We start from the raw sequence: 23,400 nt of genomic DNA on the forward strand, positions 1-23,400 counted from the left end.
TAACTGGGCACATTGAAGACCCCCCCCCCCCGCTTCCTCCAGCAATAGGACTGTTAGCTAATGTGATTTGGGTGAAATTTATTTCCTAATCTAAAGTATAACATTTGAGGAGTGATTCTTGAAAACAAGTGAACAGTTGGGCTGCAAGCTGCATTCTACCCAGAACCCTTCTACCCAGAACCACCTTTCCCTATGAGCTGTATTTCAGTGGCCGATGATGCCCAAGATATAAGGGGAAGAAAATCCTAGCTAAGGTCCTGTCCAGACTGGCGATTTTGGGTGTGGGTGGATCAGGCTACAAAGGGTCTATTGAAGTTGGGGAAGACAGTGAACAACCTCTTGGGACCCAATTACTTGGTAGTTAAGCACTCCCCTTGATCTTCTGGCCCCAGTGATAGTACATGAATTCTTCTAGCATGCCAGAAAGAGTGACAGCTCTTAAAGGGGAAGAATGGGTCATTCCAAGTAAAAATACTTGCAGACAAGGTATTTTCCCCCTGTATCTAAACCAGTGGTTCTTAACCTTTTTGAAAGAAACGCCCCCTTGATCCATTGAAGAAGTTATCATCGCCCCCCTCCCCACAGTGATGATATTTTATTTATTTATTTACTTATTTACTTATTTACTTATTTATTTATTTACTTATTTACTTATTTACTTATTTACTTATTTAAGACACTTAAATGCAATGACCCCTGAAAACAAAATTCAATTCCAAGAAAATGAAATGCCCCCCAAAAGTAACATTTGATGATTTAGTTCCAAGCGAATTTTAAGACGCAAAAAGAAATATAAAAAGGGCATAAAAGCAAACTGCAATGCAGGAACTAAAAATTTCAAGATGAAAACTCTGAAACTAAATTAAGATTTGAGGAAAATATATATTCATGCTCATTGTAAAAAGGGTGTAGCCATCTTCACAGGTTTGGCTTGCTCCAGCGCCCCCCTACCGCCCCCCTTCTGCTCCAGCACCCCCACACCGCCCCTTTTCGTTCTACCGCCCCCCTGAAAAATGAAATCGCCCCCTGGGGGGCATTATCGCCCACGTTAAGAACCACTGATCTAAACCATGCCATCACTGGTTGTATGATATCACAGCCATGTTCTCCACCTAGTCCTTGACTGGCACAGATGAGTGAAGAAAGGAAAATATCAAAGGCCATATGTGGAGGTAAATTTGGGGTGGCATGGCTATCATCATCATGATAGCCATGATATCCAGAACAATCCAAAATGCAAGGAATTATGTCAACCCATATTAAAAAAAATTATACTAATTTCATGTCTCTTGGAAGCAAACTGTTTGGACGTTCAAGGTCATTTAAGTGTAATGCCCCCCTCCCCAGTTGCTTTACATTAAAAAAGGTATAGCTCACCCAATTATATCTCTGTGAAGACTTTGGCATAAAAGTTGTGATGAACCAGTTTCTAAATGTCATACTGAAGCAGAGGATCACTGGAATGGATAATAGAAAAAATAAACATAATGAAGTTAGATCCTCACACACCCTCATGGCATATGTGGAAAACCATTTTCATTTAAAAAATTGATGTCTTCTTTAGTCCATTAGACGTCACAACACAGAAAGTGGTGGCAAAGATTCACATTTTCCTTATTAAATCATGGTGATGACTGTCGTATACTCATTGTTTTCAACTTTAAATACTGTTCTTCATTTTTGTAAGCTGCCTTAGGTCCTTTTCAAAGAGAAAGGTGGGATAAAAATATTTTAAATAAAGTAAGTAAGTAAGTAAGTAAGTAAGTAAGTAAGTAAGTAAACAAACAAACAAATAAATAAATAAATAAATAAATAAATTTTGGAAGTGCACAACTAAAATGTATGAGATAAAGGCATCGTACCTCAATTCAAATTGCAGGAAGTACATTGTTGAAAAGCTAGTTTGTAACTCATAATGTCTGGTTTTAGAAAATAACATAAATTTTATGAATAAAGGGTACAGTAATTCAATAGCCAAGGCTCTTATTATTATTTGCCCCCATGGCAAGGTTATTTTTGTCAAAGGACTCAAGTGATTGTGAGTACACATATGGCAGCACAGTGCAGACAGTGAAGAGGTCTCTTATGCACGTCTGTTTGTTTAAGGTTTTATAGGCTAGAAAGCAATGCTTTCATTGTCATCTTGAGATTTTTCAAGCATTTATTCCACATTCAGAATTTTAGTGTCATATGCCCACAGCATGAAACTCAGCTTCATAAGTCAATACATTCTTTCAGCAACCAATTATAGTGGCCCTTCAGGGACTGCACTGAGGTTAGATGTCTAGTCATTTATTCCCCCACCACCACCTAAATAAACATTTGAGTGCATCATGCATGGTTACCAGGAATATTCTTAAATAATGTTATTTGGGATTAAACAGATACCAAAAAAAGGCAACTAACCAGTAAAAATCGGTAATGAAATTCTGGAATTCTTGCTGCCTTGTATGTTTTGATTATTGAATATTTTTTAAACTTAACCTAAGAACTGTTATGATTTTAATAGTAAGCCTTTTTGCATTTGCCAGCTGGCAGCTGTAAATGTCAAAGTGCTGACACAATAAATGTACAATTTTGACTGACAGAGAGACCAGTTTCTCTCTCTCTTCTCTCTCTCTGTGTGAATATATACTCATACCTTTGTAAGATACATGCATTAACATTAGTGCTAAAAAAATCATGACATTTTTGAATTACAAACATCTGTCTTCAACTAGCGTAGTCTCATAGATGCGTCCATATATTCTTGGACATCAAACCACATCAATTTCCCTGCAACATAGCAGGTCTTCACCTCATATTAGCATTTCAAAATGCATAAACAAAGTACACAAAGAAATTAACTGGAAGATCTGCTCAAACTATTTAGAGCTTTTGTTTTTATTCTTATAAATGAAATTCTAGGAATTACCAACAACAAATACCTTCATATTCAAATATCAAAGCAGAATATTTTGCTTAACATTAGCCAGTGCAACATGTGCATTTTGTTCAATGGCAGTATGAATATAATTGATAGAATCCAAAGTTCTGTCCAGGGGGTTGTGTCCATACAGTAAGACATGTGGGAAACACAGCTGGTTGACTTGTATTAAATCAGATCACTGGGCTACATTGTTAGGGATTGTTTATGGTGACTGGCAGCATTTCTTCGGAGTTTTCAGAAAGGTGTCTTTCCAAGCCCCATACGGAGGCAGCAAGAACTGAACCTTTGTATGCAAAAATGTGCTCTAAAACTACTGCTATTCTCCTTTACCCCAAAATAGATTTTTTTAAAAAACCTTAAGCTTTGCCCCCACCTATCCTCTGATTTTGCAAGATCCTAAGTGCTGACCAATCTAGCAAGGACGAAGGATATCGGATCTCCTCAATACTCCTGAGTGGTCAGTAGCGCAGGAAGGCAGGGAAGCTTTGGTCGGGTTACTTCCATGACTGGCACAGTGCAAAAGACAACAGGCCTCATGCCACAAGTGGTAAGTGGATGGCCCAGTTCTGGGGGAGAAGGTTCAATTGGCCTGGCCACCTGTGGTGGCAATATTCATTTTCGTCTCCCCCAGAAGATGAATATGGATATCCCATCTCTACTTAATACTCCTGCACAGCTAGAGAAGCAAACCCTGACAAGTAAAGCCTAAGTATTGGGGAGAGCAGTGCAAAATTATATTCTTTGAAAGGGGGATCAGCAGTCAGAATAATGTGTCCAAAAGTCCAAGGAAAAATGTGTCCAGCATAATGTGTTCAAGGAAAAACAAGAGACATACCAAGGAATTTTAGTGTTGGAAACTAAAGTAAGTGGAAATAGGCAAAAAAAAAAGCATAGTAAGATGGAAATGTATACTTACCAGAAGAAATCATGGCATGCAGTGGAAACAATTTAAGGTATAGCAAAAGGAAGTGACAATACCTAAAGATTACCACACTCAGTTGAAAATAATTTTTATTACATGTGGGTGGTTAAGACCTCAGGGAAAAAAGTAGTTTCCAGGCTGATCAAGGAAAAGCAACCACATCTTCAGTAGCACTAACCATGAAGAAAAGGCAATTATCAGATTAAAAAATCTGCTTAAACTAAAATTCTGTGAGCCACATGATGGCATTTAATATAATTCAGATCCTCCATGGTTTGGATATGGTGTAAAAAAGAAATTGTCATCTGAATGCTATGGAAGTATTATATGAAAGAATGCTGTGGGGAAAAACCCAGCAAGATTTGGGAGAAGTGGGCAGACAGCAGCTCTAAAAGCATGAATCAGTATTAAAGACTCTGCTGTAAAATTGATTGAAGTTGTTACCAGAAAACAAGGGCTTCTCTATTTAAAGGAGTAATGCAGCAGTCTATAAAATGTGCCACTACTCAGGGATGTCAGTACCTTATTTTACGGATTAACTCATGCTGATCATTCCAGGTTTTAAAGATTGCCATGAAAGAAAATATGGAGGCCATTCACTCAGAAAGTGAAATATAGTTTGCTTTGTTCCCATTTGTACTCTGTCATTAAAAAAGTGCTGAAGAATGAATGTATTTACTAGGATTCAGTTTGGGGTAGTCAGTACCACAGACAAGTTAAACATTTCTAAGAAATGTGTTCATATAGCAACTATTTGCATTTGAACATCCATAATGAAATATTACTAGAATGCTAATAGTTTCCAAAATATTATTTACAAAGTTAAAAATTGATCAATTGAACAGGTTTTTTTTTACTGTTTGTTTATTCATACTTTAATTAATCTTTTTTCTTCTACATATTACATGTGTACCACAATCCTGAAAACTGAAGATACACATTATTTGGAAACTATAAGGTAATTCCTTATAGGTACCTTAAATGCATGCTTCCTAAGCAAATTGCTACTAATGAGCTGACCAGTGAACACAAGACCACATGTATGCATGGTGCCCTTCCTCCCCAATCTTCCTCCCGAAATTTCTTTATTTGAGTACAGTGAAGTTATCTATATGCATATTCCTTTTGTGTTTGGATATTGCCCACAGATGAGGAATGAACAGATAAGATTGGCTAATTTGATTCAAAAACGAGAAGAGATTTAATGGAAAGAAAATGTATTAACCTCTGTTCCCACCTGCAGCTCTTGAAAAGAAGTAGAGGAGAGGAAGTACCGCTTAACTTTATTTCATGGCTGCAATTTGGACAGGAGTTCTCCCTTCAACCAGCAACACAGCTCACCCCATCTACATAGTTCATCAGGGCCTCTTGATCCTCTTCAAAGAGAATTTTAAAGAAGCACAGGTAGCTATAGAGAGGCTTCCAAACTGCAGTCAGAAAGTCAGTTAAAACTTTGTTTTCACTTTCTTATTTTAATTTATCTCAGAAACCAAGTCAGACAATCAGGATTCAAAATGAATGCAATTGTATTGATTCTCAAGGAATCAGAGTTATAGTTATGGGTTAAGTACCTTCTCCTCCACAGCTCCAGTGTGGAGGATTTAAAATAGAGGAGTTGCAATACACTGCTATCTAATATACATACTTGACAATCCCACCCTAACTTAGAGACCAGGAGCAGCTGTCTGTTCTGTACACATACAGTATATCATAGAAGTGAGTACACCCCCCCCATATTTCATAAATATTTTAGTATATCTTTTCATGTGACAACACTGAAGAAATGACACTTGGCTACAATGTAAAGCAGTGAGTATACAGCTTGTATAATAGTGTAAATGTGCTGTCCCCTCAAAATAATGCAACACAGCCATTAATGTCTTAAACGCTGGCAACAAAAGTGAATACCCTAAGTGACAATGTCCAAATTGGGCACAAAGTGTCAATATACTGTGTGGCCACAGTTATTTTCCAGCACTGCTTTAACCTTCTTGGGCATAGAATTCACCAGAGCTTCACAGGTTGCAATTGGATTCCTCTTCCACTCCTCCATGACGACAACATCTGGTGGATGTTAGAGACCTTGTGCACCTCCACCTTCCATTTCAGGATGTCCCACAGATGCTCAATACGTAGCAGTTAGATCTGGAGACATGCTTGGCCATCTGTACCCTCAGCTTCTCTAGTAAGGCAGTGGTCCTTTGGAAGGTGTGTTTGGAGTCATTATCATGTTGGAATACTGCCCTGCGGCCCAGTCTCCAAAGGGAGGGGATTACGCTCTGCTTCAGTATGTCACAGTTTAAGACTGACACAGGCCTGTCAGAAGTTTATTTACAGTATTTATTTGTGTCAGTTATAGGCCAGCTTTCTCCTAATGAAGGGAGTTAGTACCAAAACCAAACACCCCAAACTGATAAGGCAGATAAGGCTCAAGTGTATTTCAATCCTATATTTCCTAATCAGAGGAGCCACAAGTCACAAAGACCAGCAATAGGGAACTGCTCACAAAAACTATCCATGATGTTATGAAAGGGCATTTATGTTTAATTTTGTTGCTGTTTTAGTCATTAAGTTGTGTCCAACTCTTCGTGACCCCATAGACCAGAACACGTCAGGCTCTCCTGTCTTCCACTGCCTCCTGGAGCTTGGTCAAATTCATGATGGTAGCCTCGGTGACACTGTCCTACCATCTCATCCCTTTTAAGGTGCTGTCTAGGTTTGTCATCACTTTCCTCCCAATAAACAGGCATCTTTTAATTTCGTGGCTGCTGTCACCATCTGCAGTGATCATGGAACCCAAGAAAGTAAAATCTGTCACTGCCTCCATATCTTCCCCTTCGATTTGCCAGGGGTTGATGGGACCATTGGCCATGATCTTTATTTTTTGGATGTTGAGCATCAGAACAATTTTTGCGCTCTCCTCTTTCACCCTCATTACGAGGTTCTTTAATTCCTCCTCACTTTCTGCCATCAGAGTGGTATCATCTGCGTATCTGAGGTTGTTGATTTTCTTCCGGCAATCTTAATTCTGTCTTGGGATTCCTCCAGTCCTGCTGTTCGCATGATGTATTCTGCATATAAGTTAAATAAGCTGGGGGACAATATACAGCCTTGTCATATGCCTTTCCCAATTCTGAACCAATCAGTTCTTCCATGTCCAGTTCTAACTGTTGCTTCCTATCCCACGTATAGGTTTCTCAGGAGATATATAAGATGGTCAGACACTCCCATTTCTTTAAGAACTTGCCATAATTTGTTGTGGTCTACACAGTCAAAGGTTTTTGCGTAGTTGATGAAGTAGAAGTAGATGTTTTTCTGGAATTCTCTGCCTCTCTCCATAATCCAGCGCATGTTGGCAATTTGGTCTCTAGTTCCTCTGATAACTTAACTTACATATAACTTAAATAACCAGGGAGACAATATACAGCCTTGTCGTACTCCTTTCCCAATTTTGAACCAATCAGCTGTTACATATCCAGTTCTTCCTGTCCCACATATAGATTTCTCAGGAGACCGATAAAGTGGTCAGGCATTCCCATTTCTTTAAGGATTTGCCATAGTTTGCTGTGGTCCACACAGTCAAAGGCTTTTGCATAGTCAATGAAACAGATGTTTTTCTGGAACTCCCTGGCTTTCTCCATAATCCTGCACATCCTTTCTCCATAATCCTAGCAATTTGCCCCTTCGAAATCCAGCTTGTACTCCCAGGAGTTCTTGGTCCATATACTGCTGAAGCCTATCTTGAAGGATTTTGAGCATAACCTTGCTAGCGCATGAAATGAGTGCAATTGTATGGTAGTTGGTGCATTCTTTGGCACTGCCCTTCCTTGGGATTCAGATGTAAACTGATCTTTTCTAATTCTCTGGCCACTGCTGAGTTTTCCAAACTTGCTTATATATTGAGTGTAGCACCTTAACAGCATCATCTTTTAAGATTTTAAATAGTTTAACTGGCATGCCATCACCTCCACCGGCCTTGTTGTTAGCCATGCTTTCTAAGGCCCACTTGACTTCGCTCTCCAGGATGTCTGGCTCAAGGTCAGCAACCACTCCATTCTCCCCACCAGGTTCAAGGGATTCTCTGAAGATGCTGGCCACAGAGACTGGCAAAACGTTATGAAGAACAACCTTCAGAACATGGCCAAAGAGCCCAAAAAAACCCATAACAACCATTAGATTCCAGCCATGAAAGCCTTCGCGAATACAAAAATAAATGTTAATTAAGTGGCACAACACAGTGAAACAGTATGCTTAAAAATGTAAGTGCAAATCCTGTGTAAAATACTGCATTTATGGTTCACAGTTGTGGGTCTATTTGCTTTAGACCATCCCAATAAAGCTTTTGCACACTGTGACTGCTAGAACATGGACAACTAGCAAAGCAGACTATTGTGATAACTCTTGGATAGAATGTGAAGCAGTAGCAATGTTAAGTCATTACATTAAAGCAATTTCAGAGTAAAAACAAGCTGTGGGATCCAATCTCAATTTGTATGCTTCTACAGTTTCTAAAGCATAGACTTTGTGTTAGACAAATCAATGTGCGATAAGGGGTAGTGTTGACATTATGGCAGAAGCCAAATCTGCAAATTTTCAACTTCTGCCATAATGCGTGGTTTGCTAAGTGACACCAATGAAATAAAATAAACTAGAAATGCATTTATTATTTCTAAAAAAAATCTAGAACACTATCACCTCAGGAGTCACAGAAAGCAATAGCCTTGTCCCACTGTTGTGAAATATGAGCCCACCTGACTACATTTATGAGAGAGCAAGGAAGTAGAAATCCTGAAACGTATGCAAAATTCAGTCCATTGAGAGCTTTTTAAAAAAAGATTTGTGTTATCTACTTTTCCCAGACAGAACACAGAAATAGATGGAATTTATATTTTGAAATCTGCAAATTGCAAGGTATGAGAAATAAAAAGTATTCAGCAACATGCACACATTTGAAAAAGGTACAATACTCACAGTAGTCCTGAAATGTTCATGAACACATTGTAGTCAGTTAGAAAATGCATATTAATGTCTCAATTCCTGTACAAATCCCACAAGTCCTGGTGTGTGTGTCAAGATACTGTATTTAAGAGTGTGGTCTCCAGTGTACTGCCTGTCACAACATGGCAAAAAACAGCCTGTGGGGACTGTAGTGGGGACTGAGGTACGGTGCTGTTCTATCCACCTATGTTAGTGGTAGTTGTTGCTACCATTGCTGCTGCTGTTGAAACTTGAGATTAAGTAGCTGACAGTAGTAGCAGAAAAAGCATTTCATTAATGTTTCAAACATTATTTTCAGCATTACAGAGGGTGCACTTATTTAAATAAAGGCAATTAAACTAATCATTTAAATTGTGAAGGAAAGGAAACAAAAATATTCATAATAATTCATGTGTTTCCTCAAGAATAATGTGTAATAACTTCTCAAACAATTATCCCCTGCTGTCTTTTCGATGAAGTAATTTCTTTCCAGGAAAATAATCTAAAATAACTTGTCATAAGGCTTATAGATCTTTTGCTACTCGAACCTAATATACACTTATACTGTCCACCTACGTAAGTTGCTTGCATGTGCCACAAAATGATTTAGGGATGATACCCTACATGGATGTTAAATTTGTGTACCTATGAGATATAATACTAAATACAACTGAAAAGAACATACTGTGACTTTTATAGAGTTTTTCCTTTAAAAAAAAGAAAACCCCTCATAATTTGACATTCTGGTTTTAGCATATAATATATACTGAGGATTTCTTTTTTAAAAAGAAATATTTTCCAAATACCTGTCAGACAAATGAAAATTATTTAATGCAGCTTTTTCGCCAAACTCTGTGACTGAAAGATTGGATACATTATTTAAAATTTTACCAATTATAGTACTTATAAGATTCCATTATAGTTGGCTGTATTCCTAAAACCAGTTGCCCTTGGGTCCTTTTAAGAAGAAAAAACAGGTAAAATATTTTTAATAAATAAGCAAATCGAGGAACTCCATTAAGACAACAGAATTATTTGCAGTCATATCACAGGTATTTGATATTGTACCTTCTGACTTGACGATAGATAATTCTGTCTTGATTTGTTTTGATTGCACAGTAATTATGTAATGAGTATTGATACATTTGCAAAGAAATAAAATAATGTACTAAAGTTGCAGCTTTGTTACTTCTCACCAAAGTACAATCTTATGTGCTGTCCCATGAGATATTTTTCCTGACTGGGCTTTAACTAATTAATCCTCAACTATAAATAAACCAATATATAGCCTCTGCAATTCATTATCAATTATTGTCCTGCATTATGGTGCTAAATAATGACACCTCATTTAAAATGTGAAATGAGTCCCATTGATTCTTTTGTCTTTGTAATTCAAATGGGCAATCCCATTAGATTTTATTATAGGTTATTTGTTCTATAATATATCAAGTAGACTGCACAACCTGGGTACTGAAAAGCATGGTTAAATTTGCTTTGGATTTTGAAATGAAATGTACAATACTCACATGCATTAATGCATAAAACCCACTTTTTGTTGTATGCTTTATTAGTAACAATATTTTAATGGAGTTCTCGCTTAAAAGTGGATCCAAGCTAGAAATTCTAGGAAATAAATAAGTGAAAGCTATTGAGTCTGTAAATTAGTTAAATAATCTTATAGATATCAGAGTTACCAGAGCCTGGAATAAAATTATGTTTAATAAATTAGGCTAATCTAATAAATTTTATCCCAATGAGACCAAACTCCATTAATATGATGATAATGTAATTAGGTCCTAGCTAATTTAACATTTACCTATAATTTTAATAGTTTTAACATTTTTAGCTTATCTGTCTTCCCAGGGATGTAAGTAGCAATGAAAGCTCAAAAAAAGTCTGTGCAATGTCTAGGAGAAGAAAAGAGGAAGGAGATCATAACAACATCAGGAAGGTTTTTTAAATATCCTAGTTGTACATGAAACAAATAGTGCCTCATGGGAGCAGTAAGAAAGAGGCCAACATGAGCACAAAGTGTGAATTGTGCATATATATGTATGTATGTGTGAAAGGATATCAGGGCCAACAAGGGTAGCAGCTGGAAAAGTGAGGGTAAGTGGATTTTGAAATAGTGGCATTTTTAAAACTTGAAATAAAGGTCATTCCTTACTAACCTTTTCAATCCAGAAAAACAGAACTTGGAGTTTAAAGGGTAAGTGAATAACTTAAGCATTACTGAGAACTGGAATATGGGAGGGGGGAAGGGAGGAGAAATGCAAGTCAATCATAAGGTTTACTCAAACTGGTTGCCGGACACTTGCTTTAAGGTATTCTTCTGATACTTTTCCAAATGTTTGGGGCTTAAATGCTACTATCTCCAGTCAGTAGAATTTGTGGATTTTTCACCGAAAGCATCAAGAAGAACCCAGGTTGGGGAAGGCAATTTAAAGTACAAAAGGAGCCAATCTGCAGCAGTGAAATACTATTGGAAAAGACAATGTCAACCACAGCGACATATGCCATTTTCTCCTAGAGATTCCTTTAAAACTAAATAATAACAGTTACCTTAATGAATTAAAGATTTTATCCACTATTTTAAATCTAAACTGAATTGGGTATGAGGGCCTTCTAACTATAATCTTACCTATTTAGACCTTTTGTACCAAACTTTTAAGCTTTGAGTATTACTATAATTACAATGGCATGCTTTTCTTCATGTCATAATATCTAGACTGTAACTGCTAACTAAACACCTAGTGTGGTGTCATGGATAGAATGATAGACAAGGAGTCAAGAGATCTGTATTCAAATTCTCACTTAGCCATGGAAACTTAAGGACGGTCACTGGTAAAACCATCCCTTAAAGATATCACTTACCTTGAAAACCTTGTTTGGGTTACTCTAAGTCATATGTGACTTGATGGCACATAACAACAATGGCTATTTCATAGATACTTGGATAGAAAATATCATTAGAAGTTCCCTAGATCCCATGGAAATGTCGTTATAAAAAATATAAGGTAAAGGTAAAGGTTCCCCTTGACAATTTTTGTCCAGTCATGTTCAACTCTAGGGGGCGGTGCTCATCCCCGTTTCCAAGCCATAGAGCCAGTGTTTTGTCCAAAGACAATCTTCCGTGGTCACATGGCCAGTACAACTTAGACACGGAACGTTGTTACCTTCCCACCTAGGTGGTCCCTATTTATCTACTCGCATTTGCATGCTTTCGAACCGCTAGGTTGGCGGGAGCTGGGACAAGTGACGGGCACTCACTCCGTCGCATGGATTCGATCTTACGACTGCTTGGTCTTCTGACCCTGCAGCACAGGCTTCTGCGCTTTAGCCCGCAGTGCCACCATGTCCCTTACAAAAAATGTATTTGTGTGTAAAAAAATAACATTTGAAGAATCATTGTTTGATTAGAAACAATAAGAATAAAACCAACACATTTATCATGTAATAGAAATTGACATGTTTTTAATTAGTAATTAGAACAGTTATGATATGATAACTGCATATCATCCCTGTGTCATATAGTAGAGAGTGTGTTGGACTAGGACTCAGGAGATCTGGGCTCAAGTCTCCCACATGGTCATATGAAATTCACTGGGGAGTGGCAATAGTAAACCACTGCTTAAAGGCACCACATAGTTCAAAACTCTATTAGGGTTGTCGTAAGTCAGAAATGACTTAATAGTTAAAAGTAGAACACTTCTGCTATTTGTGCACACAAAAAGCAATGGGAAGGGCTGCACCTGTGTGTAGTGACTGAATCAGACTTCAATTTTTCCATGTGTTTATTATATTGTTTAACACAGTATGGAAACACAGAATCTCTCAGCTGGAAGATTATAGTAGTTATCTGACATTTCTTTGATTGTGTAGACAGAGCCTATGCAAGACTGTATGTGCCTCAGCTCTTTAATGAAAAGCAAATATATGCATGGTAACACAATATTTTTTCACCTTTTACATATAATAATAAAATAATAAAAGCAATGCCATTTGAAACTGCAGCCTCTTCGATGCATTTTCTGCCTTTTTCAAATGAAGTGATATAGGCAAAAAAATAGCAATCCCTTTACTTTATAAATGCAGGGAAAGGTGATACCTTTAATCAACCATTAAGAATTGAAACAAAAAGAACAGTGAGCTTTTGGTGATAAATTATCTTCTTCATGGGTGTACATCAAGTTCTTGTGGTTAGTTCCAAATTTATATGCTGTTATCAATTTCCCAAATTCATATGGCTGATGATGTTGAGGCCAGGATCTCTTCTTAGATGGAGATCGCTGCAGTATGCAAGTTGGTTTCAGGATCCTTCTCAGTAGTTTGGGATTTATGACCCATCTATTAAAGGAACCCTTACTTTACGTCTCTCAGTTTTCAGGCTTTGGCCTCCAAGTCAATTTTATTTGTGAATAAAAGACTATCATGTCTAGTTCATGTTTTCCTCTCACCATATATAGCCATAAACTGCCACACAATGGTTGCTCTAAGTATTCATTTTCTTTGGAATTAATGTTCTTTCAATAAGCTTTTGTCAAAATGTTAATTGGACCATTTTTCCCAGACTACTGAATATACAAAATTCACACTTGAGTGTCAATTTAAAATTTATAGAAGATAGGTACTTGACACACCACTCAGCAAGGAATTTGCTGGTTTATTTACTTAATTTAAATAACAATGAAGAAATGCTTATATCAGCTTCTAGATCAGGCTGCTGTCATCAGAAATAGATATACACGATAAAACAGCAGCTTATTACACTGAAAATTTGTGGGAGCCAGCAAGAAAATGTTTTTTACAGAAAATTTGCTTTTCCCACCTTTTTAAAAATAAAAAAGAGGGGGAGAATACTGTGTTTTATTCACCAAGTGATTACATTGGAAAATGATTGCTAGAAATTGTGGTACAAATATAGTTCTATTTACTTCGTCCGTCACTGGTGACCGGTTAGCTAGATACACAGAACTGCTCCACTGTTAAAACAAATCCAAAACCAAAGTCTGGTATCAAAAGCCATAGCCGAGGGGTTCTGAATGGTAGATGTTCATGTTTGGTTCCTAATAATTTGGTTCTTTGGCAGGATATGCTTTGCACTTTGGCAGGTACAGAGATAAAGCAAAAACCCTTGAATTTGCCTAATATTAGATCCTTCATTTGCACAATGACTGTTTCAGACCACAGACATCAAGCAAAATCCCACTGATGGTCATACCCCTCCTCCTTCTTTCCCTTCTCTCTGTCGTCAGCTCTTTGATTCACAGACAAAGTGGATTCACAGGGTACCTCTGCCCCCCTAAGGCAGTTTTGTCTATGGATGGAGACATCTACAGCAAAGAATGGGAAGTGTCCTCCTCTCTATTGCATTGGATTTTGCTTTATACCAGCAAAAAACCCTTGGTAGATAGTATTCCATATGGAAAAGATTTAAAAATAGTGTTTCTACTGGGTAGATTTTATTGTACATTAAATGAGGCCATTGATCACTCTAAGGAATAAGCATAATTTATTTATTAGACATAAGGAAATAAAAGCACAACATCAGCCACGGTTCTACATTTTGTCTCCTATCTAAAGAATTGGACTCCCAACCTCTGTCTCTGCAGCCAGATAGCTAAACCACTACTCTATCCAAAGCAATATGTCCCCAGTGGTGTATATGGCAAGTGGAGAATTTTCAAAGGTAGAGAGGCATATGTAAGGGATAGTATTCCACTTTTGTCCTGTTTCTGAATTTGCCGCTGATTCTCACACTTGATCTAAATCTAGTCCTATATTTAGCACAAGACTTATTTAAGCATACATTTGTGTATGTGAGTACAGTGAGCTGGAGGTGAATGCCCCTTTCATTCCCAACCTCCCTGTGTTGTTGGGGAAAGTCTGAAAATGCTGTTGGCGTCATGGAAATCTATGGGTTGTTCTCCTGCTTCATTTCAAACTCTGAGGCTAAGTCCCCTGAAAATGTTTGGTTCAGCTTTGTTTTCTACTTTTGTATTTGAGTTACCACAACTATCTTGCTCTTCAACATCCCTTTATAATTCCTTCCTTCCTTCCTTCCTTCCTTCCTTCCTTCCTTCCTTCCTTCCTTCCTTCCTTTTTCACAGCACCCAAATCAGATTCAGATTAGTAACAGACTCTTCTAAAACTTGATTTTCCATGTTTTTATTTCTGCTAACAGGTTTGTGTCTGTTTATTCTCTTTTGTAAGGATTATCTTATTTGTTCCATACATAATGGAGAGGGGCATTGCTGGCAAAAGTCAGCATAGAACATATTGGTAGATGAGCTTCCGATGTTAGGGTGATGTTATACAAGAATTTCTTGTAAAGGTGTTGCTAGGGTAGATTCAAAGATTCCCTTAGCAGCTAGCAGGGCCTTTTTCATGTCTCCATATCCTTGTTATATGGCCTACTGCTTGTCTGTGGTTTTTAGGACTGGCGTCTGTCTGCAACAGCTGGACAAGAAGCATCTTGTTTTGCGAATAGAAATACAGTGGTGCCTCACACAACGATGTTAATTGGTTCCAAAAAAATCAACGTTGTGTGAAACATCGTTCTGTGAAACACCATTTCTCATAGGAATGCATTGAAAACCGGTTAATCCGTTCCAATTGGAACGGATTGCCATCACTGAGTGAAAATCCCCATAGGAAACATCGCTGTGTGAAACAATGTTTCCTTCATTGGAATGTATTGAAGCCGACGCAATACATTTCAATGGCTTTGCGAAGTCCTTTTTCGCTCCTGTAAAAGTGTCTTACAATGTTTGGAAGCTGTTTTAAATGATTGCAATGGTTAGCCCACCTCCTGAAACCTATGCAAACTGATTTTGGTGTTGTTCAGACACTTCGTTAATTTATGATGATTTTTTGTTTTCTCCATTGGAAACCATTAGACAGACCATCCAATGGTTTCCAATGGAGAAAATTCAAAAAATCATCATAAATTAACGAAGTGTCAGAACAACACCAAAATCAGTTTGCATAGGTTTCAGGAGGTGGGCTAACCATTGAAAGCATTTAAAACGGCTTCCAAACATTGTAAGACACTTTTACAGGAGCGAAAAGGGAGATCGTTGTGTGAAAATCCCCCATAGGAAACATTGCTGTGTGAGGCGGCAAATTTAACAGAAAAAGGCATCGTTGTGTGAATTCATCGTTGTGTGAGGCACCCGTTGTGCGAGGCACCACTGTATGTGTGAGGTTTGCAATGAATTTCACCAAAGTAAAATTTTATATATCCACTTTATTCCATGGGAACAATGCAACTACTGGAGATTCTGTTAAAAATCATACTTAAAGGTGTACCAAAACATGCATGCATGTATAGGGAAGAGTGCGATGGAAGAATCAAAAAAGCAGTGTAGAACTCGAATGGGATAAGATTACCAGTCAAGTTCTGCAGCAAAAACATAAGTGATTGCTTTGTATGTTCTTGGATGGTAACTAGGAACATAGGAACATGCCTTGTATTTCATCAGACCATTCACCTATGTAGCCTAGTATTGTCAGCTTTGGCTGGCAGTAGCTTTGTAGTGTTCCAGCCAGAAAGATTTCCTAGTCTTACCTATAGACACCAGGGATTGAACCTGGCACCTTCTGCATGCAAAACTGTCTGCTTCTGCCTGTAGTGGTCCTTCTGTTAGCGGCTCCATAATACAATAGTTCTTTTAGCATATTTAAAATTATACTGTTTTTTTAACTAAAATACCACACAGTTTGCTTCTGTTCTTATAAAGATCTACTGATACCCGTCTTTTTTGTTGTACAATTTTAGGCCCTGCGGATATTGCTGCACTGCAACTCTCATCACCTCCACCAGTACCACCAATGACGAGGGATGATAGAACAGAAGGCCACATGATATCTTTTTAAGCAGGAGAGTCTTACACTTTAAGGGGCTAAGAGAGACACTGCCCGTGCATGGTTATCAGTATCTGACCAGCAGACCCAGCAGGCAAAAATTACTAGGTTACAGTCTTCCTCATTCAAGTGATATGCACTGTAATTCTTTTCTAATTATAAAAACAATTTCTAATTTTGCATCTGCACATATGAGTTACCCCTTACACTATTATGCAAATTGATGTTATCTTTTGTCTTCATTTTTGGTAATATGCTGGATAGCTCATTGGTTTAGGTATCTCACTGTGGAATCAGAGGTTGGGGTTTGGACTCCTCAGTGTGCCTCCTGTGAGTACAGCCAGCCTGTGTAGCCTTGGGCAAGCTGTACAGTCCCAGGGTGTCCACAGAAGAAGGGAATCGTAAACTACTTCTGAGTATTGTCTACCTGGAAAATCCTGAAAAGAATCACCATTAGCCAAAACTGAGTTGATGTTCAAAAACAATAATAAATGTGGTGGTGGTGGTGGTGGTGGTGGTGGTGGTGGTGATGATGATGATGATGATGTTACTCTACCGACAAAATTGAAAAAACAAGAATATCTAGAAGGCAATAAGTTGCTCACCCCTACTATAGAATGCTGCTTAATTATTTTCTAAGAGTTTCACTTCGATAACACAAATTAAAATCTCTTTGTAAGTAGTTTTGTAAATGCGTTCAATAAGGACCAGGTTATTGAAGACATCAGGGAAAAGTACTGCAGGACTGCAAATGTGAGTAGATGCTTGCAGTATTTAATGACATTTTTAGGCATGCTTTGATTGTTTACAAATGAAATTCAGAAGCTAGCTGCAAGCATGCTGGCGCTAATTTCTGATGTATATTTAAGTGCTAATTTGAAGTTCAAGTTATGGTGCTAAAAATCGGTTGAAATATGTTATCTTCAAAAGAGATGGATGAAAGAAGTGTAGTTCACTGGGGCAAAAACCCTGAAGGAATGTTATTTCATATTATTTCTTTACTGAACCAATTTAAAACAAAGCTTTAAAAATTCATAAGGTTAACCAGACTTTAAACAGGTCAACCACTTCCAAACTGATTTGTTGTAATTATTTCACTTAGATTTAAAATTAGTCTAAGCGAGAAGCAGTTTATTCTACAAGGAGCATAACTGATGATCACACATGTATCCACGCATTTCAGCCTCACCCTATATGCGGAAGGGCAACACTCTACTTTGTGAATGGCACTTCTCAGTGCACATTAACAATATAACTCTTACGCATATATTCTCTGATGTGCAAAATGATTATTTCTGAAACATTTGGTTAATATTTTTAATTTATTTTCTGGGAATTTGACAGTAAAGCCATTCCTTTAAAATGTCTCTTAACGTAAAACCTTATTACAGACAATTCAAGCATGCTTTTTAACCAAGAAATTGTTTTTTAGACAAGAATATTGGTAATGAGGCAGTTCGAGTGATAAATTGAAGTGCACATTAAAATTTAATTGTAATTAATTACGTACACACACCAGTGCCCTTGTTCACAACCTAATAGAACAGAAAGAGTTTCTATTAAAACATATCAATGTGTTAAGGGCAGATAACAATACCAATTAATACAAAAATGCTAAACAAAAAATCAATGAACTTCAACCACATCTGCTGAACAAAAGATTGTTGCAGTACATTACAATGCTTTAAAACTTAAGCCTTGTATATGTTGCTCTCTAGTGGACTTTTCTTAGCATTGCAAGCATCTGTTTATGACTTTCTCAGTGCTATTTTGCTGAACTGTACTGTGCCAAAAATCCCTCACAAGAACTGATCTAAACTTTTTCCACAGGACTGCAAGGAAACAACATCTTCTTTAATTAAATAGTCCCAGTGAAAGAAGATGCAGGCTGATCCTTTCTAAAGAACCCTGGCACCAAAACAATGTTAGAAAAATTTTACAGTAGCATTGTAGCTTTATTGACAAATACTTGTGCATTTATAAAAAAAACTTGCAGAAGAAATGTGTCCTCCAAATATTTGAAGTTCAGCAGTTTCTCAAGGAGAATGACAAACATTAATCATATTAGGTTTCCAATGAGAGAAAAACTTGTGAGGATTTTTAAAACCACATTGAATAGGTGAAAACAAAGATCAGAAGGCAATCCATCAGCAGATTACACAACCTGATCATTGAAAATATTTTACAGTAAAAAAGATTTATAAGGATGTAACTTCCACAACTTTTGAAGTTTGCACCTGAGTGTATTGTTATGAAGCCTTGGGTACCACTGTTGTTCTTGGACTGCATTTCCCAAGGGACCTCACTACTAGCTCTGTTGGCTGGGGTTTTTGGGATATGCAATCCAAGAACATCTAGGTTGCCTAAGTTTGGGAACCAGTACTGTAGCCCAACATAGAATCCCCTCAATGTAGGTTATTTTTGTGACAGAGATCTCAAAACCCATACATAAATTTACATAATTTAGTTTACATAAGGAGAGGCAGAGAAGATCAATTCCAACATACCCAGAATAATTACTTCCATAGTTCTATCTGGAATGAGAAGTAACCTGAACATTTTCCTTCACTGCCCATATTATTATACCACTAACACTGCATATTGTTGTTCTTGTTGCTTTTAATTCAATTAATTTTCTGTTGCCATTATTTCCTCAACCCCCTCATTCCTTCAATCATTTATTTGTTTACTTTCTTTATATATTTGCATTTTTATGCCTATAATCCATGTAAAATGAAAATCTCCACTGTTGTAGTTTCACAGAATCATTCACTTCAGCTATTGTGCAAATGGTGATAAATCTCATTATGTTCTATTGGGATACAATGCCACATTGGTGGTAATGTGGAAAGCTGAAAAGGTGTTTCACAGACTGAGCTATCCAATGCTGAGTACAGTATAGCTGCTACATGCCTGTTGGCTTGTCATGGCAGGTAAGCCTGCAAAGACTTTCCCATATAAAAGGAAGGCTACTGACATGTGAAAGAGGTTATTTCAGAGGGTTCTTTATAACTTAGCTTTGAAGTTCACCCTAGGGCCAAACTATGCAAGATGCTAGCTTTGTGTGTTGCCAGTACAGATACATATTAAATCACAGCCTTCTTAGAAAAATGGAGTGTATCTGAGGCCCATTCATTCCCTAATGTTCACTACTTCGTTCTATTTAGACCTTGAAAGTATAGGTATTTTGCATTATGATATTCATTTTGCATTATGATATTTTTTGCCAAATACAAAATACCGCACGAGAGGCTATCCTACAGAAGCTTACAGGAATCTTAGATAGCACACGACACTACTAGCTTTGATTATCTGGACCTTTGTTGGCAAGGTGATGTCTCTGTTTTTTAAGATGCAGGTTTGTCATTGCTTTCCTCCCAGGAAGCAGGCATCTTTTAATTTTGTGGCTACTGTCACCATCTGCAGTGATCATGGAGCCCAAGAAAGTAAAATCTGTCACTGCCTCCATATCTTACCCTTCGATTTGCTGGAGGTGATGCGACCAGTGGCCATGATCTTAGTTTTTTGATGTTGAGCTTCAGATCATTTTTTTTTTGGTGCTCTTCTCTTTCACCCTCATTACAAGGTTCCTTAATTTCTCCTCACTTTCTGCTATCAGAGTGGTATCATCTGCGTATCGGAGGTTGTCGATATTTCTTACAGCAATCTTAATTCCAGCTTGGGATTCATCCACTCTTCCCTTTCACATGATGTATTCTGCATATAAGTTAAATAAGCAGTGAAACAATATACAGCCTTGTTGTACTCCTTTCAAAATTTTATACCAATCAGATGTTCCATATCCAGTTCTAATTCTTGCTTCCTGTCCCACATGTAGGTTTCTCAGGAGATAGATAAGGTGGTCAGGCACTCCCACTTCTTTAAGGACTTGCCATAGTTTGCTGTGGTCCACACAGTCAAAGGCTACGGGATTCATGCCCATAATAGTAGATATGATAATCATCTGAATTGAATATGCCAATTCCCATCCAGTCTAGTTCACTGACACCCAGGATGTCAATGTTTATTCTTGCCATCTCCTGTTTGACCACATCCAGCTTACCAAGTTTCATAATCTTACATTCCAGGTTCCTATGCAGTAGTTTTCTTTGCAGCATCAGACTTTCACTTCCAGGCACGTCCGCAGCTGAGTGTCCTTTCGGCTTTGGCCATACCACTTCATTAGCTCTGGAGCTACTTGTACTTGTCCTCCACTCTTCCTCAGTAGCATATTGGACGCCTTCCGACCTGAGGGCTCATTTTGCAGCATCATATCTTTTAGCCTTTTGTTTCTGTCCATGGCGTTTTCTTGGCAAAGATGCTGGAGTGGCTTGCCAGTTCCTGTTCCAGGTGGATCGCATTTAGTCAGAATTCACTAATATGACCTGTCCGTTTTGGGTGTCCCTGCACGGCATAGCCCATAGCTTCTCTGAATTACTCAAGCCCCCCTTCGCCATGTCAAGGCAGCAATCCATGAAGGAGAGAACTACTATAATAGCTATTTATAGATTGGGAGCCCAGTTTGCCAGCAGAAAGCATGCAGATCATTTTCTGAGTGTATTGCTTAACAAAGCTCAGGCTGCCCAGAAATTTTGGCTGCAACATACACACAAAATTCCACAACACGATAATTTAACTAAAGTCGTCAGTTAGTATCTATCTAATTCTTCATACTTCTACCGATTTGTGATCCTGCCTTCAATATCACCAGCTGTTCCTGCATTTTCAAAAAATTGAACTCACTCTACACACAGGCCGATAGGGAACTGTGGCTTAAAAGTTTGGAAAATTGATTTCTTGAAATGAAAGATGACCCTGCTATCAAATGAGTTATGTTATTATATTTTATTTGCAGTGAATTACACCAGATTTTCACAGTCTATTTCTGACAGTGGAAGTATTGCTGTTTATGAAAGGGCGAAGGTAATGCTTACCGAATACTTTAACTTAAGGATGTAATGAACACTTGAAAATCCTCAGTGAAAATAGATGTCTTGATGCATGAAAATATCTCATTAAAAGTCAACAGCTTTGATATTTTTTTGCTTCAACACAAAAGTGAAAGGAGCAGTATTTTTTCTATCATCAATATCAGCCAAAATTGTGATTTGCTAAAAATGCAAAAAACAAGGCTTTGTACACAAAATATTTTAGGCTGAATATGCTCTCATTTTACATTGTTCTTATATCCATTCAGTATTGTAACTCATTACAGACCTCTTGTGCCTAGGTTTAAGAACACATTTTTAACCCTTTATTTGTATTGATGTTTGCTTAAATTGCAGGAATATAACTACAAAGTCATTTATTGACCAGATAAAGAAAACCCAGCTCATTGTTTCTATAGGCACCTTCTCTCTGATACAGCCATCAATCATGGAACCATAAGTGAACTAGATGTGCATGTTAACATCTCTGTGTCATATGCTATCACTAAAGTTTTTTTTTCCTTTTGAAGAAATAGAAACTGCTACATACAGAGATTGTTTCTGTTACACACAGCCATCAAGACTATGTGCAATGACCAATGAAAAGATATCCTGAGCAGTCTAGGATTTCTAACTTCTGAGGTTCAGACAGTTATTTGGCCATTTGCTAACATAAAGGGTAAAGAAAAAAAGGCAGAACGTAAAAGAAAACAAACCCAAAGCAGCTTCACAAGAAGCTCACAGAGGACCTGAAAGCAAAAATAGGTCACATATAGGAATTGGAAGAAAGAACAGGCCAAAAAGCCTCTGGAACAACTTGCCCATAGAGATCCACCTGGCTCCTTCTATGGGTGTCTTTAGAAGTAAACTAAAGACATGGCTATTTAGGCAGGCTTTCCCTCCTGCTGTATTTTAATATTTTTGCATCTTGGATTTTCACATGCTATTGGTTTTATTGTTTTTAAATTTTGTTATGCCGCCCAGAGCAGACTATCTGTCTAGATGGGTGGGGTATAAATCTAATAAAATACAATAAAAAAATAAAAGTATAAACAGATAGTAAAGTATTGCAAAGACAGAGTTAGGAAGGCAGAAGCTGTGAATGAGCTAACATTAGCAAGAGCTGCTAAAAGCAACAAGAAAGCAATCTTCAGGTACATTTGTAAAAAAAGACAGAAAAAATAAGTTGAAGCTCAGCTACTCAATGCGGATGGAAAAATGGTAACAGATAAAAAGAAAAGGCAGAAATGCTCAATTATTAATTTAGTTCAGTGTTTTCCCAAAAGACAGTCCAGGCAAATGTGAAGTACAAACGGAGGGGACAAAATTCCAGCCTGAGATTGATAAACAAATAGACCTAGTAATACCTTATGTTGAATGAGTTTAAATCTCCAGGGCTAAATGAACTGCATTCAAGAATATTGAAAGAAATGGTTGAAGAATTTTCAGAACTACTGTATATTATTTTCTTGAAACCATGGATAATGAGTGAAGTGCCAGATGAATGGAGGAGGAATAATACTGTCCCAATCATTTAAAAAGGCCAAAAAGAAGAAACCTGGGAAATACAGACCAGTCAGTCTGACATCAAACACAGGGAAAATTCTGGAGCAGATTCTAAAGCATTAACTCTGCTAGCACCTTGAAAACAATGCAGTAATAACTAGAGATGGGGGTATTTGTATTTGTATATGAATACAAATATCCCCACAAATGTGGAAATAACAAGGGTTATTCACAATTTTGCTGCTGCCCCCGGCTCCACAGTACCTTTTTAT

General features: G+C 37.6%; 1 protein-coding gene across 3 annotated transcripts in view; it reads right to left on the minus strand.

The window, feature by feature from the left end:
* ROBO1 (roundabout guidance receptor 1) overlaps window positions 1–23,400 on the minus strand; it is a 769,638-nt gene that overhangs the window by 577,855 nt on the left and 168,383 nt on the right. Inside the window, exon 3 of one of the 3 annotated variants that reach the window (XM_078388993.1) lies at window positions 1,378–1,457. The exons of the other annotated variants lie outside the window; for them this stretch is intronic. The gene's annotated coding sequence lies outside the window, so the exon portion shown is untranslated. The remainder of the gene's footprint in view (window positions 1–1,377; window positions 1,458–23,400) is intronic. 3 annotated transcript variants of the gene reach the window in all.

This window comes from Pogona vitticeps, chromosome 3, assembly GCF_051106095.1.
Source record: "Pogona vitticeps strain Pit_001003342236 chromosome 3, PviZW2.1, whole genome shotgun sequence".
In the NCBI taxonomy this organism is placed as follows: Eukaryota; Metazoa; Chordata; class Lepidosauria; order Squamata; family Agamidae; genus Pogona; species Pogona vitticeps.